Source organism: Adiantum capillus-veneris, chromosome 16 (genome assembly GCF_014529385.1).
Source record: "Adiantum capillus-veneris isolate H3 chromosome 16, ASM1452938v2, whole genome shotgun sequence".
Taxonomy (NCBI): Eukaryota; Viridiplantae; Streptophyta; class Polypodiopsida; order Polypodiales; family Pteridaceae; genus Adiantum; species Adiantum capillus-veneris.
The window spans coordinates 25,557,846-25,576,503 of record NC_140946.1 but is presented as its reverse complement, the minus strand read 5'-3'; the positions used below and the strand labels follow the sequence as shown (position 1 = coordinate 25,576,503).

The 18,658-nt window shown below is 38.9% G+C and overlaps 1 pseudogene; it reads left to right on the top strand.

Annotated features, from left to right (window-relative positions):
• Window positions 1–16,160: 16,160 nt before the first annotated feature.
• LOC147438732 (uncharacterized) lies at window positions 16,161–17,740 on the top strand (annotated as a pseudogene).
• Window positions 17,741–18,658: the final 918 nt, after the last annotated feature.

Below are 18,658 nucleotides of genomic sequence, written 5' to 3'. Positions count from 1 at the left end.
TACATCAAGTAATCCATGCGTGCCTTTATGAGGGAAAGCTTCATAATAGGATGTTACGTCAAATGAATGAATGTTTATGATACGTTTTGGGAGATTGATCAAAAAATCATATTGATTATTGATGATCCAATACCCATTGGTTTGTGTATTAGACATAGTGTGTAGCTTTTTATGTATGATTTTGGTATACTCAATAAATCCTTGCATTACTCCTTTGAGTAATTTTAGTGATTATAGTTGTAGCAGGAGTAAATATACAGTTATGTGCATTAGTGATTCATCTAAAATCCAATTTTGTGAATTTTAAAATTACCCATCAGATATGGGAGAGAGTACTCCAATGGTGTGTCCAACCCAATTTCTTGAGTTTAGGACCCTAGGGCTTGATAAATTTCTTCTTCACAAGAGGAAAGAAGATAGAATTCGGGTGTTTCTAATCTTCTTCTTGCGGCTAGTTGAATAAGTTTTTTACATATGAACATCGGAGTTTGAGCGGATTTATCTAGTCCACAGATAAATTAATATTGTAAAATATATTGGATTTCATTCATTAAGTCTGTGTTTTTGTACCACAGAGTTTGATTTTGCCTGTGACAAGGAAATTTTTGGGAGAAGGTCTCATTGACTAAACTATGGATATAATTGTGGTGAGCCTTGCTATCCTCACATCCCAATATGGTACATAAGGCATTCCATACTTTGTTAAGTTCTCTAACTATTGAGGTAGGGGTTACAAGTACTAATGGAATGTGGTTTAATCCTTTCCTGATAAATTCGTGAAACGTTTTATGTCTAGCTATGCCAGGGTCCGTGGTGGTTACATGTTTTTCGAAGGGTTCTAAGTCAATTAAAAATTTAGAGAACCGTTCATGAGTTAGGCATCCACAGCGTTGTGTTTCATCAAACTCATTGGCAAATACTGAAGTTGGTTTGTACAACGTACGGTTCAAGTTATTGATATATTTCCAACCAAAAAAAATCCTCATCTTAGACAAATCCTTATTTATATGAAAGTCATTTATCATTGTTTGAAAGAAAACCTTAGTGTTGATAGAATCCATATACTTATTCCAAAAAAAATGTGAATAAATCTCTCATGCATCTTACTATTGCGCTCAAGATGTAACAAACCGTTATTTTGTGTAGTAATTGAGCGTACCTGGTCTTCATAATTTGAGTATTCAAGTGCCTTGGGTGTGTCTCCATAGTCCTCGGATCCTCTGAACTGCCTTGGTTTCTTACTTGTTGACGCCATGCAGCTTGGTGTGTGTGATCTTCTTTAATTGCTCCTTACCTTTGGGAGGTTTGAGTAGTGTTTCAATTGTGCTGGATACTGGTGTGTTGTGTAGCTTTTGAAGCAGTGGAGTTCCTGGTGTGTATAGGACAAGTCCTTTAGCTACTTCTAGCATGTGCTCATGAAACTGATAATAAATGATCATAGCATGCCTTAATTCTATGGGAAATGAGGCTACCCAAGCTATAAAGGTGTACACTTGTGCCGGTCCTGAAGAAAATTGAAAGAACCTTGGTGAATTCTTGAATACATACCACAAAAATTGGTCAAACCAAATGATAGAAGAGGAACAGTTGGAATTTGCATCAACCCTTTTGCATTGGCACTTGAGGAAAGGTCTATAGGAATTCCAACATTTTCTCAAAAATCTTTTTTAATCCTTTGCCCGGTCCATAAGAGAAAGTCCTTTGGTGCGAGCAATGATTAATGAGCTTGGACATTTTTTACCATCCACATCAGATAATTTGACCTGCTTAAGCTTGAAGAGAACATCTTGTGATAGAAGATGTTTGGAATGTAAAGCAAGGGTTTTACATTGCTCCACAATGTCCGTGTGTATGCTACAGAGCAATCCTATAGAGGAAATTGTGAAAGGTGCTCGATGGTTCAAGATTTCATAATCCCAGAGCTTGTGTTCGAGTCAAATAGCATCCAACTCTACTTGTCTGGGTGGTAGTAGTGGGATAACTTCTGAAAAGAGCTTAGACATTGCTCTCTCTGGGGATATGTTGTTTGCATCTGCTAAAAAATTGAGTGCTTCTTTCTCCTCTTCGTCAAGAAAGTCTAGGTCTAGAAGACAATTGATGACTTTTTTTGAGTGCTTAATTTCTATAGGGACAGCAGGGAGGTTGTTAATAAAATAAAACTTGTTTACAATAGTGGGTAGAGAGATGAAATAAAAATCAAGATCTGAGCTATCTTGTGTATCAATAATGGGTAGCTTAGCTAGGAAGGTGCTAAATGCTTCCAAAAGTTTATCCTTTTCTTTTCTGGAGAGAATCAGTAAAGAGAGCCATTCATTGACAGAAGCTGTGTTTAAGACAGATATAGAGTGGGTGATAATAGCACGTTTCTCAAAATCAAGCAATTTTTTGTGGAATTCCACTCCTTTGATACACGAAATTATACATTGGGTACCAATTGGTGGAACAGGAATGTCTTCTTCTATACCATATTCCAACCAAGTGAGAGATGGAATCCAAAAAGCCTGAATCAATCACCATGTTTGTATTAAACAAACCTTTTGAATTGTTATCATACCAATATTAAGTATTTTCAGTATATGATGGATACCTGACCAAAGGTATCCTGGGAAATTTTTGTGTGTGTTCGAATTCAAAATCCCATCATTTAGAATCATATATTGAGAGACTTGAATACTGTTTGAAAAAATCTTTTGTGTAAAGAACAAAACAATGAAGCATTTCTTGATGTAAAATTCATTACAAAATACTCCAATACATGACAAAGTAGGAGCTTAAGACAGAACTCCTACCATATGAGAGTAGGGATCTTTACCTGCCAACCAACCACAAGTACAATTAATTAGAATTAATTTGCACACAGGTATATCAAGCAATTGCCATTGCTGTTATTGCTGTCACACCCCGGACCCCAACCATACTCCTAGACATATCTTATGTTTTCTTTTTCTCGTCTATGTAAGTAGGGTCGATTGTGGTCTGTGAAAGTTTTTATGGGTTTACACGGCTTGGAGATAAGGTCCCTAATTGCTATTGGCTTGGTTCCCTTTTTCCCATTATGTGCCGCCATGAGCTTGTCCCAAATTTGTTGTAGCTTAAATATGTCTGGAATGATGCTCATCCTAGGTGTCTGCCTATATCCCTGTTTGTTAGCAATATTTACACACATATGGTTAATATTTTTATGTCTTATACCTAATTGTTGACCCAATTATTAGCATATGACTCCCACTTTCTATGGTATATACAATTTTTAAAAAAAATCGCAGCATTTTGTTTGTAATACCACTCATTTTTCAAAAAACCTTCGTTCACTTTTGACATATGCCCTCACAGGAGGTAGTCAAAAAAATTCTTTCATATCTTGACCCCTAAAAAAAAACTTATTGGCACATTTAAAGGGAATACTTTAAAGGAACTTCATATCCAAAAGATACTTTGAAAAGGGTAACTCATATACACTTTCTTATGTATCAATTTACCTGGTTACTACTTGCTGTCGCCATTTATGTTACTCCTCTTGTATAGGTTTATTATCGATTGGAATGTACACCACCTTTGCTATTCCCTTCAAGTGACACACTTTGTTAGCATCCTTACGGTGCTACCTTTTTTATCATCTTTATGATGCTGCTCTTTATCATGTATGCTATAAATATTGATATGCTATTCTTAATCCCTTTTTCCTATGTGTATGTGAGACTTTCCAAGTGTGCTATCCATATGTGTGTTTTTTTATAAATATATGTGGTTTTATACCCACCTATGTATGTGGACTCCAAAAAAAAACCTGTGTGTACTTATGACCATGACCAACCCTGTTTTTACATTTATATTTGTGTAAATTTTGATGGTGGTTCATAGCTCTTTTCTTTTTTTCTATGTTTTCGAGACTAAATCATTTGTACTTCCCAACTGTGTGTGCGTACTTATTAGAGCTTTTGTCACCAATCTTTATGTGCAGTAGATGAAAATAACATATGCCTATCGTGTGTGAGACTGCAAATATAGATGCCTTATGTGTTCTACTTTATTTACGCATGCGCTTAAAAAAGAAGCAGTTAATTATGCATGCGGAAAAAAACCAAAACCAATTACCGTTTGTGCCTGTCTGTTTTCCAAGTATTTGAAGGTAGCCGGAGATCTCACTCTGAATGAGTCGATTATAGGCGGGATTGCAAGATATGTCTAACATGCACAGGGCCAGGAAGCTCCAACCTATTTTCATCGTCTAGGAACCAGGGGAATAGCTTTAGATCTCGTCGGTTACCCTTGAATTTTCAATGAATGTCTCTAGATGTGTTGATTGAAGGATATTCCTAGCAAGTTATACCTACATCCAAGAGGTTTATGATGAGATTGTTTGTCGGTGGCCATTGAGAAAAGATGATGCAACTAGAGATGGAAAACGATCAAGGTGCGATAGTCATATGCATTTTGCCATTGAGAAAAGATCTCAAAAAATATGACGCACTTAGGGATGAAAAACGATCAAGGTGTGATGGTCATATGCATGTCAACTTGTGACAAAGTAGTAAGTTAGGAAGCTCGTTGCCTTAGGAGCTCCACCATAGTTGGATGGAATACAATGGCTGGATACCTTTTGTTGGATTCAATGTGAGAGCACCTCGACAACTGCAATCAGGTTACTGCCAACATGGGAGTGCCAAGGAAGCTTTGGGCTATTTTAACCAGATGCAAAGGGAAGGCCTTTTTCCAAATGCAGTCACCCATGATTGCACCTTGAAAGTTCTAAATTTTTTTCTTATTTGCAGTACGACCTAGGCATGTTCTTGATGACCATTTTTCTCAAAAATGTTGCCTACATACAATGATGGAAATGGCATCTCCTGGAGTGCACTGGTCGCACGCGCCACACGAGCAGGGCCAAGCAGCTCTAGGCCGTTAAGTGTGGACCCTTAGAATGCACTGTTTGCAAGATATGCCGCATAGGGGCAAGCCAAAATTGTCAAGGGAGCTCGAACGGAGGGACTCTCCATATGCAATCACCTATGCATGCATCTTGAAGGCATATGGCTCTAAAGATTCCCATATGGGCACACAAATTCACAAAGATACTGATGTTGAAAATAGTTGTTATGCACACCGAATGCGGGATATGCCAAACAAGGGTAGAGCCAAGAAGCTCTAGGCTGTTTTCAACTGATGCAAAGTGAACGCATCTCTCCAGATGTGCAATCGTCTGCAATTCTCATGTGGGTGTCTGCGTGTTGCAACCAGCTTGATGATTTTTGCTCGGTGTAGTAACATAGATCTTGGCAAGCCTCTGCGTGGTGCATGGTCTGCAACCTTAGGCACGCCATTCTTCTCCCTTCAGACAATCTAATGCTTGGGAAGCTGAAAAGTCCTGTGAATTTTTGGTAAGCTTTCTAGAATTAGCTCTGTTGAATTTGGGTTTTTCCTAGCATCATGATTAGCGGTGAGTCTTTTACTAATTTCAAGCCTAATGCATTTTGGTCCAGAGAAGAGCCAGAGAACTACGTCATTGACAGGTAACCTATTGTGACATCTATCAAGAGAGTGTGACTGCCTCAAATATAGTGAACGCCTTGCAGCTTCCAAGCTTCTCAAAATCTATATATTGCCTTTTGTTGGTGCTAGAAGGCTTGGGGACATGGTTCATAAATTACTCTAAAGTGCCAGACCTTGTCATTCTAGTTCTCTTTTTGAATGTTTTTCTTGCATTTTTTCGTGATGGTTGCTTTTGTCATTGCTACAAGCAATTTTTAATCATAATCGATCACTTTCTTTGTATCATTGCATTTTTGTCCCAACAACAAGCTAAGTTTAGTAGCTTTTTGCTAGTTGAAATCAGTATTGTAGAATTTATTAGACAGCTTGTAGCTTGTAAAAAAATCTTGGTGTGAGTTTGCCTTGGTCATGGTCATCCTTAGTAATTGTCACATCTAGCCATTGCTGGTAAATAAAGCTTTTGTAGAGAACACGCCTATTTTCATTAGCCCATGAATAATAGTCTCATTTTTCTGTATCAATGTCTTTCATAATGCCACATATCTTCAATTGCAAGTATGTACAACCCTAAAACCTCACCATACATTATAAAAACATTTGAGAGCTTATTGGCCTACTGCTTTTTAGCATATAGCCGCCCCCACTCGACATTTGCCATAAATAGGTCCTATTGATTAGGGCCATACTTGCAATGAATGCATTCCAAGAATGGCATTTTGAGCCAAGTGTGCATGTTATACATGTCCTCAAATTGGCCAAGTCTAATAGGGTCATTTTTCATGTGAGGAATGGTGTTTAGATACTAGTACCTAGACATTATAATTATTATGTACTTGCTTGGTTGGATCTCTTAAAATTCTCCCTTTGGTAATTTTCAATCAACACCGCTAATGGATCCCAATGAGAAGGAATTGGATTTGGATCTTCTATATTGTGTGATTCGAATCCAATCATTATGTGATCAACATCAAACATCTATAAAAATTTCAAGATGATCTCTTAAGGATTCTCTTTGAAGGTTTAGATCCAAATGTCGGAAAGAGGACAGTCACATCCCCTGAGAAGAAGTGTTGGGCTCACTCTTGGTTTGTAAGCCAAGCAATTGGAATGGACGAGTAGGTGACAAGCAAATTCCATGCAACTTTTCTCAATTGTTACACATGTACAAAGAGAAAGTCATGGTCACCCCTCAAGAATGGAAGCTTTGTGTTGGCATTGAGGATACTTCGCATAGTCCTCAAGTGTTTGAGCCTGGCATGGAGGATGCATACAAGGGTGGGTTCTAAAATGTAGATGTAGTATGGAAGGCGATTCATCAACTTTGCAATGTGATTGCAACACGTGTTGTGCAAAATATCCCCAGTGTAGGAAGCCAAGAAAAGAAATAATATCATTTCAATATATCTCCTTTATGGATCAATTACAATTGATATGTGGCAGTGAATCATTTTTTCATGACTTTCTTGCCATGATAGGAGAGAGAGCACAATGGCTTGGAAGAGAAACTTGTGACTATCCATCACATATTAATGAGTTTTGGGATGGGAAAAAGACAACTAGTCTTGCTTGGTGGGCCTTGCTATATAACATCTATAGATATAGCAATTAACATTTAACATCTGAAGGAAGAAGCAGCATGACTATTTTGGCAATGCTAGCATTGTGTGAAAAGCATATATACATTTGAGAAATGCTACATTTTTTTTTATGATGAAAAAACCAATGTATTTGTTGTGAATTTTGCAAATGTGTTATAGGAACAATAATTGAGGAAAGAGAGAGAAATCGGTGGTTGGTTTTTTTTTTTTAGTTTAAATGAGAGGATCCAAAATTGATTTAAATGTGAAACAATAGAGATTGATATGAGTTTTTTAATAATGAATGAACAAGACTACTTGATAGGAATTTTGTGAATGTTTTTTGTGCACAATAATTGAGGAAAAAGAGAGAAAAAGGATGTTGTGTTAGTAGACAAGAAATTAGATTTCATTGAGACGTGCACGACAGTGACAAGGATAATTTAGATCTTTCTGTTTTGTTTCAAGAACATGTATTTCTTGCAGTGAGGGGGATGAGCTCGTAGAGTATTATATCCAAATGAACTTGTACTACTATGTGTACTGATGAATTTTTTTCTAGTATACACGCTACATGTAAATTCTTGGAGACGGAAAGTATATCAAAAATAAAGTTTTCTTCGAATGGCTGGTAGCAAATAACGTCGGATCGCATTTTTGAAGGTGGTTGTCGAGTGTGCTCTGCCTTTCATCTTTCAAAATTGTTTGTGACACCTATGTACTTTCGTACGTTTTGGCGGCATGTGATGGAGTAGACGGTGTATTCAATGTCCGTTGTTTTTTTCTCGGTTGATTGTCGTGCTCGAGAAGCAGAACTTGAGTCTTGTTATCCTGTTCTACACAGCAAAAGGAGGAAACAAAGAAACAGGATTGCTGCAAGATTGCATGCTGAAACTTGAGAATATTAGACTATATAATCGAGCGGGGTATTTCTTGAATTTTTTTCATTGTGGTGTCACCTGTGGGTGGGTTGTTGATGTTGATGAAATCGTATGGATAGTCACTTCCAAAGTGTGCTTTGTAAACATCCTTGTTGTGTTGCCATGTCAGCTTTTTCTCTGTAATTGATGGTGGCTCGTCATTGCACTGTCTCTTGAAGCTTGCGAAGATCTCTCTTGTGTCATTGTTCGTTGTATCTAAGAGGTCCTCGAGCACGACATTGTAGCCATAGTGCAACATCTCAAGAATGTAGGGCTTTATTGGTGTCTTCAATTGAAGCAAACGATTACCATCCTTAACTGTCATGAGATCCTTGGGCACGTCAATCTCTATAGATAGTTTGCAAATGATCTCTTTCATTATACCTAGAAAAAAAGAGTATTAGAAGGGACAAACAAAAAAAATTCCCTTGTAAAAAAGCATGTTTTTTTACTGTTTATTATAGACAGCAAAGCAATGAGAAGAAGGAAAAAAGATAAAATTACATGTGTGTAGAGCTAACATGTTGCTCTTTTGATACCCATGCTCTTGTTTTGTTCGAGCTGCTTTATGGATCTGCCTATTAACAATCACAATTCAGCATAGTTTGCAAAACCCTTGATGTAAGTGTCTGGGTGACAACCTGCCAGGTTAAGCAGGTGCATTTGCCTCTCTGTTGGATACTGACGTGGTTCGATTTGGGGGTTTTTCTTTGAGGCAATGTTTTGCTTGAAAAGGGTAATAAGTCTCTACAAGGTTATACAAATGCGATTAGTATTTTGTGTGCATTGGAGGAACATAATGTGATATGTTTTGTAGAGCAGTATACCTTTGAATTTCTCATTTTATTCTCTTCGTTATCTATGTTGCATGCAATGGTGACATGGTTAGAGTTCATACTGGAAAAAACCAATAGTAGAATTGTGCAGAACCGTTGAGAAAGTGTTCATAAGAATCGAGACAAAAGTAGAGCACAAGATAATGCTACAAAGAGTGGAGTGCAAGTTAATGACATCAGTGGAGTGGAGTGGAATTTGAAAGATCAACATGGAAGAACTCTTGAGACATTAGTTATATATGTATAGATTATTTTTTGCACAAATGCTAAAAAACAAAGTCATATGAAAATTTTACAAACTATTAAAGTACATGATCAAGTAGCCACCAAAACTTTCCTAATGAGTTCCGTGTATAATATGAAGTGGAACAAGGTGAAATATATCAGGAGTCGGTAGATTGAGAATTCGGAGATTTCAACGATCTGTGATTCGCGATAACATGACGTATGCAAGCCCCGGTACAAATGCATCTCTGAAGATAAGAAGAACTTTGGTAGAAATTGTTGCACCCTGTGCCTTGTGTCCAGTCATGGCGTATGCAAGTGTCAAGGGGAATGTGGATTTGTGAAACCATGTGCCATTGACTGCAGTTCGTTTATGCTTTGTTCGACGAAGTGCCATCTTTTTACCGGTACAATGAATGAGAACAACGATACATATAAGTTGACCTTCATTGTTATGCGTTATGGTGTCAACTGTACATGTTGCACCGTTTGCTACACCGATTGTTAAGTCGATGTTTTCAATGATCATGCAACGAGCCCCAATTGCGATCGAGTCCAACTTGTTGAACTTAGGGTCTAGGAGCCATGGCTGAAGTACATTTATGTTACCCGCGTTCGTCTTTAGGTCAACTTTTGTAATGTCAGTTTGATTGTACAACTTGTTCAAGGTAAGGTTGTTGTGGTGTTGGACGTCTAATCTATGAGTGCAAATTATCATAGTGGAGTCGTTGATGTAGTCATGAACATGTGATTCATCTATAATCCATGCTCCCAAGGTACAATTGATTTGATATGTGGTTGGTCTTCTTTCACGAATAATGGTCAAGAATTGGAGGAGTTCAGGGTCCGTTGCATGTCGTATGGAGCATGACATCTTGTAGAAAGTTGCATGCAGCCAGTGCACTGAGCTTGTGATATGGCATGCTTCACAAAGGTCCCGTGTGTGATTACAAACTGGGGGCAACTGTGCAAGGTCACCAAGCAAGAGAATACATTTTTTTTTGAAGGGATCTGTAAATGTACCGCTTGTTACGTTGACAATCTGTCTTATGATAAAGTCAAAAGTGCTCCGTGTTAACATAGACAGCTCGTCTATGATTATAATATCTGCTTCTTTTATATCCAAATATTGTTCATTGATTTTGTGAATAGAGAGGGGATACTTATTGGTATCTTGAATTGATAATGGATTGTAGATGTAATGCTACTAAGTCTTGTTGCTGCAGCTCCGGTCGATGCAACAAGTATGACACTCATGTTTCGTTGACATACTCATATGTCAAATATCTTATAATATGTGTTTTTCCGCTCCCTGGTGTCCCCGTGACGACATGCAAGCCATTCCTACCATTCAGCAATTTGTTGTGTATATTTAATTGTTCCGTTGTGAGTTCTGAGTCATTGGCAGTAGTGAACTCCTTCAATATGGCTAGTGACTTTACTCGATGGTGGTCCATGTCTGGGTCATTATCTGTTGAAGATGTAATTGTTTCATTTGCTCTTTGCAATGCAGTTTTTTGAAGTATCATACGGACAAGCTGATCGATTTGTTCATTGACTAGCATGTTGCTTTGTGTGTACTCTGTAATGTACATCTCCAAGTCCTCGTTGCTTTGGATCAAATCCTTGCCGGACACTCTACGAAGTAAGAGCCCATTGTATTATCAGCTAATAGAAGCTCTGTCTATCTTCGAAAGTATACATGACGTAGCAAGATGTTATAAAAGAAGGCTTATGTGTGGTGTCTTGGATGGTATTCTGTGAATCTGACCAATCTTTTCTGATGTTTAATGGCATTGCCATAGTTGTCCAACAAAGGTGTAGATTGTGCACTTTGCTGACGTTTTTCAACAATGTGGTTTTGTGGTACTCAAAGAATGTCAAGGTTTCAAGGGTGGTTGGTCTAGCACAATACAAATCAACAGGGTGCATCACAACATTGTGTGATTTGGACATGATATGTTGTTTGAGTTCTAGAGGCAATGAATCTATGTAGAATACAGCGTCGCTTTTTGTTATGATTGAAATCTGTAAGCAGTTCAACACAGCTTCTGTGGAAGAAATTGGCTTAGTCAAAAGAGCAGCAGCTATTAGTTGCAGTTTAATCTTGTCGAGTCCTTCCAAACCCAATTTCGTGGCTGCTTTTGCAGATATGTTCAATGGTCCAATATCTTCAGTTTTCATTGTGCACTTGAGCAGATAATACAACAAAAATGAATTTGTGACACTTGGATATTCATATGAGTGCCCCAAAGTAGAAGAACAGTTGAATGGTATGGAACCACATTTTGATCATCGTGAGTTGGTCGATAGTACATCCACTTCAAGGAATGGGAATCTAGAGATGGACAAGGATTTGGTTGAATGTCGTATGGAAATCCGTACTTGCATATGCCATTGTGGCTAAGGACGTGACATGCATCGCGACATACATGCATTTGTTTCTTAAGGACGAGTTCACAAAGTGTGCTTGTATGCATTTCATCAGCAAGTGAAAAAGGAATATGAGCAAAAATCTCTGATGCTATTTGCTCGATGTCGTTCTCCTCCACCCATAGGAGGAGAACTCAATGTTGAATGTTGGAGCTATCCTCTCGATTGTACGGATCTCATTCCATTTTGTGACGATCACTTCATCAACTGTGAAAGTAATGAATATGTTTGGCAAACCCCATGCATCAACCATGGTGATCAAATCCTTTAATGAACGTCTATGCCAGGATGGACTGCCAACAATTGTCTCTGGGAGGTTGAAGCGAAATATGTTCCTTATTGCTTCCTTGTCGTTTGCATTCTTGTGTGCTCTTTTGTATTTGTTGATATCTCTCTGCAGAATGGTGGTTGTTGTACTGTTCGCGATCAAAATTGCATGTTTCAACTAGTAATTAGCAGGAGGTATGGCTTGTACAATGTATACAAAGAGAATAGGGTGTGGATTCTTATTTGAATGTAGTCATCACTGAATCGAATCTATCCATTGTATTGGCCATGTCCATAAGGAGAGAAGAACAAAAAAAGAGCTGACTCTATTGTGATGTCTTTGAAATCTTATATCCGGCTTGGCAAGCCATTGTACATGAAGGAAGCAGCACGACTGAGAAGCATATCTGTGTTGCAAAGCTGTATGGAACCAAACTCATGCGTGTCGTATGTGGTATATGCGTATTGTCTTGATGGCTCCACCAATGTTTCCAAAATCGAGAAGCTGTTTTCATTCTAGGCTTGCTCCATCAAGTCGAAGGGTTGTACCTCTGAATGACGACGGATCATTTCTCCTAGAACCTCTTCAGACAGTATGCACAACCCTATTCTTTTGTGTGGTCGTTCGGCCATGCACTTATATCTCTGCAATATGGGATTGTTCTTGATATTGAAAGCCAGGACATCGCAATATATCTTTGATGGGGATTAGTTGTTTTACAAGAAGTACACGTCACCCATGAGTATTTGACTTCTGCATGTTCCAAAGTGCTCAACAATAATACTAAAGTGAGTGCAACAGGACTGTCTATTTCATTTGTCTCACGGCCTCGTTTGTCGTTGTACGTGAGGGAGGTTTGTCGCCGCGCAAGAAGGACACAGTTCTAGATTGTGAGCGAGGATGTCACATTGCATGATCCAATCTTTATATAATGGAGTAATTTCAAACCGTGACCTAGCATATGGTCGGTGAGCTGCTTTCAACTTGGCTGCGACTGTAACCTTGCAGGCCTTGAGAACTTCATATTGATACCTACTATGGGAGAAATGAGGACAAATATAGTATGGCATCAATTGTTTAGGTGAAAAGTAAAGATGCAAAAAGTGGATTTACGATTGCAATATACTACATGTGTTTACTACTCAAAGATTTGTATGTATAATTAATATATATAGATGTTGGTCGACATCGATTGTATAGTTATGAAAGCAGTATGCAAGTAAAGCAAACTGAAGGAAGCAAGCTACAAAATTCTAAAACAAGCAAATCGACAAAGCATCAATGAATTGCAATTTGAAATGAAGTGCTTCACTGACCTGAAATGTGGTACAAATGTTTTTGGATTGTCCAAGCTACACACCGATCTTTGGCTCAAGCTACAAGAAAGGAATGTGAATAGTTAAACATTTCATCCTGCAGTGAAGTGCCATAAATTGAAGATGCTAAGTATACAGTGCACGGCATGCAGAAGATCCATACAAAAGTATGGTGGAGAGTTGGCACTGTGGTCTCTCCAAAAGTTATAAGAAACGGAAACCGTGCCCTGCCCCGTAGCGTTTATGTGTTGCGCCAAGCAAATGCGTAGTCATGGGGAGTTGGATGGAGATAACGAACCTTGCAGTGTAGTCCAGCTAGAGTTACGCTTGTGCAATCCAAATGTCCAGTGTCGTGAGTATATGTTCTCTCTGCAGGACACAAAATACACATTATCATAATACAGGGCATGCAAGGAAAAACAAGACAGTGTCATCGTTTGCCTCATCGGCATGTTGGAATCGACCTTTTTTTTCACGGGCCAGACCCACCTACGTCTACCTTACCTTTTGAAATTGCACCCCCCATGATGGACAATATGTCAAGTATGTGAAAGGTGAGGCTCGTTTTGACATAATTTGCTCCATTTAGGTTGGTTTTATGATTTTCCCAGAACTTTGGATGCATGTCAACTTGATGCAATGATGAAGGATTTAGGGGACTTGTGGTTCAAAACTAGAGATTGCATTGAATTTCTCGAGATTGGGATAGACATGATGGGTAGAGTTAAGCTCGTATAAACATAAACAGATACGAGCATGAATCTCTCTCTCTCTCTCTCTCTCTCTCTCTCTCTCTCTCTCTCTCTCTCTCTCTCTCTCTCTCTCTCTCTCTCTCTCTCTCTCTCTCTCTCTCTCTCTCTCTCTCTCTCTCTCTCTCTCTCTCTCTCTCTCTCTCTCTCTCTCTCTCTCGCTCTCTCTCTCTCTATTGAAATAGAAGATATCAGATCAGTTGCCATAATCGGGAAGCGAGTCAACAGTAAACAGATACGAGCATGAATCTCTCTCTCTCTCTTTGTCATGGCAAAGGTCTGTTCTAGTTTTATTGTAACAGAGATGTCAGATTTCAATCGATGATCATTTGGCATAATCTGGAATCAAGTCAATAGTAATAAACACGGGCATGAATCTCTCTCTCTCTCTCTCTCTCTCTCTCTCTCTCTCTCTCTCTCTCTCTCTCTCTCTCTCTCTCTCTCTCTCTCTCTCTCTCTCTCTCTCTCTCTCTCTCTCTCTCTCTCTCTCTCTCTCTCTCTCTCACACACACACACACACACACACACACGGCATCGGTCTGTTCTAGTCCTATTGAAATAGAAGATGTCAGATTTGAATCGATGATCAGTTGGCATAATCCTATGTCTCCTCTCTGTCTGACAAAGGTCTGTTCTAGTGATATTGAAACAGAAGATATCAGATTTCAATCAATGGTCATTTGGCATAATCTAGAATCGAGTTAACAGTAACAGACACAGGCATGAATCTCTCTCTCTCTCTCTCTCTCTCTCTCTCTCTCTCTCTCTCTCTCTCTCTCTCTCTCTCTCTCTCTCTCTCTCTCTCTCTCTCTCTCTCTCTCTCTCTCTCTCTCTCTCTCTCTCTCTCTCTCTCTCTCTCTCTCTCTCTCTCTCTCTCTCTCTCTCTCTCTCTCATGGCACAAGTCTCTCTCATGGCATAGGTTTCGTCTAGTGCTACCGAAACAGAACTCTCTCTCATGGCACAGGTTTGTTCTAGCGCTACTAAAACAGAAGATATCAAATTTTAATCGATGATCTCTCTCTCTCTCTCTCTCTCTCTCTCTCTCTCTCTCTCTCTCTCTCTCTCTCTCTCTCTCTCTCTCTCTCTCTCTCTCTCTCTCTCTCTCTCTCTCTCTCTCTCTCTCTCTCATGGCATAGGTTCCGTCTAGTGCTACCGAAACAGAACTCTCTCTCATGGCACAGGTTTGGTCTAGCGCTACTGAAACAGAAGATATCAAATTTTAATCGATGTTAATTGCGAAATTGCTGGGAATTACTGAATTGTTGCAAACTTGCAAACCTGTTGCACTGCTACTGCGGACCTAGCTGCTATGGACGTGCCTGGTGCGGACGTGGCTACTGCGGACTTGCAAACCTGCTGCACTGATGCTGCGGGCCTGGCTGTTGCGGACGTGCCTGGTGTGGACCTGCTAGGAATTGCGAACGTGATGGCTGCGAAGTGCTGGAATTGATGTACATGCAGTGGCTTTATTTATGTGAAGCTTTTTACTGTAGCGGATTTATTTTTAAGTGAAGATTTTTATTATACGTTGTTGCTTGTGCGTGCAGATAAGGGGAAAAGGAGCTTTGGCTCACCAAGTAACCATGTACCAAGATTTTTGGACTCGAAATGTGCATTGGGAGGCACTAGTGATTTGCAATAAAGTATGTTGCAAACACTTATACAGGGCTTTTCCAAAAGACTTAATAAGTCCCGAGCTACTATCAGGATGGAGAGAGGATCTCCAAGAGTATTGATTTAGATGCTCAAAGTGCTTTAAGAACATTCACTCACAACAAAGAATGATACAGGTATAATTGTTTACATCTTTAGCCATGCATATTTGTATTTTAATTATTTGCATGTACTTTTGGTTAACTCAACGGTTTTTTTTGTTTAAAACAAAGAGATATTTGTGCAATTTTTCTCTTATGCTACATTGGATGGCTTTTAAGCCACCTCTATAATGGTAAAAGATAGTGTTGTGGTTGAAATAGTGGTGCTAAATGGTAAAAGATTAGTTGTGGGATATTTGCCCGTATTATTTTTACCGAGTCTCGCATAGGGACTTGGAGAGAAAGCACATTGAGATCTTTGGCTCTTACTTACATCCCTTATTTCTTGATCTAGAAAGATCTTTTTTGGAGGGTTTTGATGTGAACTATGATTACCTTTTGAATGACATTAGTAACAAAATACAAGGTGGAAGAGTGCTATTGAGGATTGTGCTTATGCTATGCCCAAGAGACCATCCTACATGATGTAAGCTAGGCCAGGTTAAAGATGGCATGCCGAGGACATGTGGAATAGCATAAGACAATCCAAAAGATGCATGACAAAGGAGAGAAAGGAGGAAGTCCTTAGAGATGGAGGCCTATCTGGTGAATCTAAATTGTGGAGGCTTTTTCATTTATATGGGTTTGATATTTCCAAGGACTTGGTTTATGATGTGATACATGTTTTTTCTTTGAACTTATTTCAAAAGTTTATAAGGAAGTTGATGTCTGAAGCTGCGTCTATGAAGAAAGAGATTGATAAGACCGTGAAAGAAGTAGAGAAATCTATTCCCAAGGCTATTGTGAATAGCGAAAGGTGGCCCCGTAATCCTTCTTGCCATTACAAAATATTCAAAGCAGAGGAATGCTAGAAGTTCATTTTGTGGTGCTTACCTCATATCTTGAATATGGTTCGTGGCATTTCAAAAGAGGACATTGTCATTGGGAAATTATTGATTGATATTTCACACATGTTTTTTGAGTGCACAAAGAAAAAAGGTTGGACAAAGGATGACATTGAAGTTTGTTGTTCTCTCTTTCTTTCATGGCACATCTTATCAAAGGAAAGCGAGGGACCAAATAGCTCCTCTTTAGAGCATGTTGCAGGTTTGCTCTTACTTCTTGGCATTTTATTGTGGTTTACAATTTTGAGTTGAAACAAAAAAAAAAATCCCAATTCCATTTTACAAAACCCTTCTTTATGTGAAAATGTGAGAAAAATAAAATGTAATAACTTCTTTTGTTGCACTCACGTTATAGTCACATAATTATTACGTTCCCCCCCCCCCCCCCCCCCCCCCTCCCGACTTCTCCCAAGAAGTTGCAAGCATCTAATTGACAAAAAGGGCATTGTAGTTGGTGGCAACAAGAAAACATTATTTACACTTAGAACATTTGAGAAGGAGTCATTGCTAGCCATCTATAATTGGGTCCAACCTTCTTCAAACACTTTAGAGACGATTCGTTATGTTGTTGTGCTATGTTCAAAGGCCTTTTTGCATGAATGTAGGTATGCAATAGGTGATTATGTGGTTTTGGAAGACCAACCATCTCAACCAAGTAGATTGGAAGAGGTCGCATGGAGAGGACATTTGAAGAAGTTATTTCTTCATGAACAAGGGGGGATCAGATTGAATTATTTATGATTGTAGAGGCTTTGTTGCAAATAGATGTTATCATGGATGAGGTGACAAGGATGCCCTTAGTGCATAGAAGCGAGAAGGCTAACACCACGCTTATCATAAGACCGTTTGCTTGTGTAAAGCATAAGGTTTTTTGGCTAAGATCTACCATCATTAAAATGGATATTATGTATGAGAAGAGTGAGCATAAGGTTCGTAGCAGATTGGTGTGTCTAGGGCAGCCAAGTTGTGTTCCACCATGGCTAGACCTGTACTTGCATTCTATACCAATTCTGAGATGAGAGAAGCTTTTCTCATAGAAGTCAACAACCATAAGAGAGAAGGTATGCTCTTTTGGGCTCATGATCACCATGCGAGTGCTTTATGGCTGGATTTGAATTTGAATTTTTGTGTTCTTCCAAGCTCCTCTATCGAGGTACTTTTCAATGCCGTATTTTTTCTTCCTTGGCTCATATTTTAATTTGCAATTAAGTATATAATATTGTTTCTTTTTTTAAGGCGGCAAGAGATGAGGATCTTAATGCATAGCATGGATAAATTTGAACATGAGGCTAGTGTTGTTCTCTCAACAGCAACCAAATTGTTGTACTTTTTGCTCGATGGTGTTGCCTCAATTGGTCTACACCATGGGGTGATCTTGGGTCGCATGCAGTTGGCTTTGAAGTCTTGGGTCCCATGCGGTTGGCTTTGAAGGGATTTGTGTAGTGCGCCTTCATTTTCTTGGTACTGGTTAGTTGGGGCCTTTCTTTGTTTTGCCTAGTTTCATTACTCCATATGTCTATACAATGGATTTGCATGACAATAGGTAACTAGCTAGTAATGGGTTTCCAATGGAGGTTTCTTTTTGGTATACAATATAAGATTTCTATCTGGATAACGAGATATCTTTGGATTCCGCTTATGAGGGTATTTTGGTTTCTATTTACTGTGAGTTGTATAACGAGAGCTCTATGTCGGGCCCTTGTTATGGCTTCTACATATTAGGTGGCTACCGTTTTTTTTGGTGAGTCTCTTGTGATATAGTTTTGATATCTTTGCATCATATGAGTTTTTGTGCTTTGAATTGTGGTCTAGCATGAGTTAATGGGAAAGGATGTATATTCTAGGGAACTTTCAAATTTGTGGAACTGTAGCTTGCATTGAATCGATGTCATGAGGTGTCTTTGTGATGTGTTTCCTTGAACTTGATGAAGCATTGTTAATGAAATGTAATCAAGCAACAACAAGGTCAAATTACGATAAAACCGACAATGATGCTATGGAGGCGCATGTCTTCCAGCTTTAGCCATGGGAGTTTCACCTCCTCTCTGAAGCGAGCTTCAAGAGTTTAACCACGCAATGTCAGGCCCTTGTTGTGGTGCTTCTCTGTATCAAGAAGCTCCAGTTTTTGAGTTTTTGATGGTGGGTTTCTTGCTATATAGTACTGATATATTTTCATCATGTGAG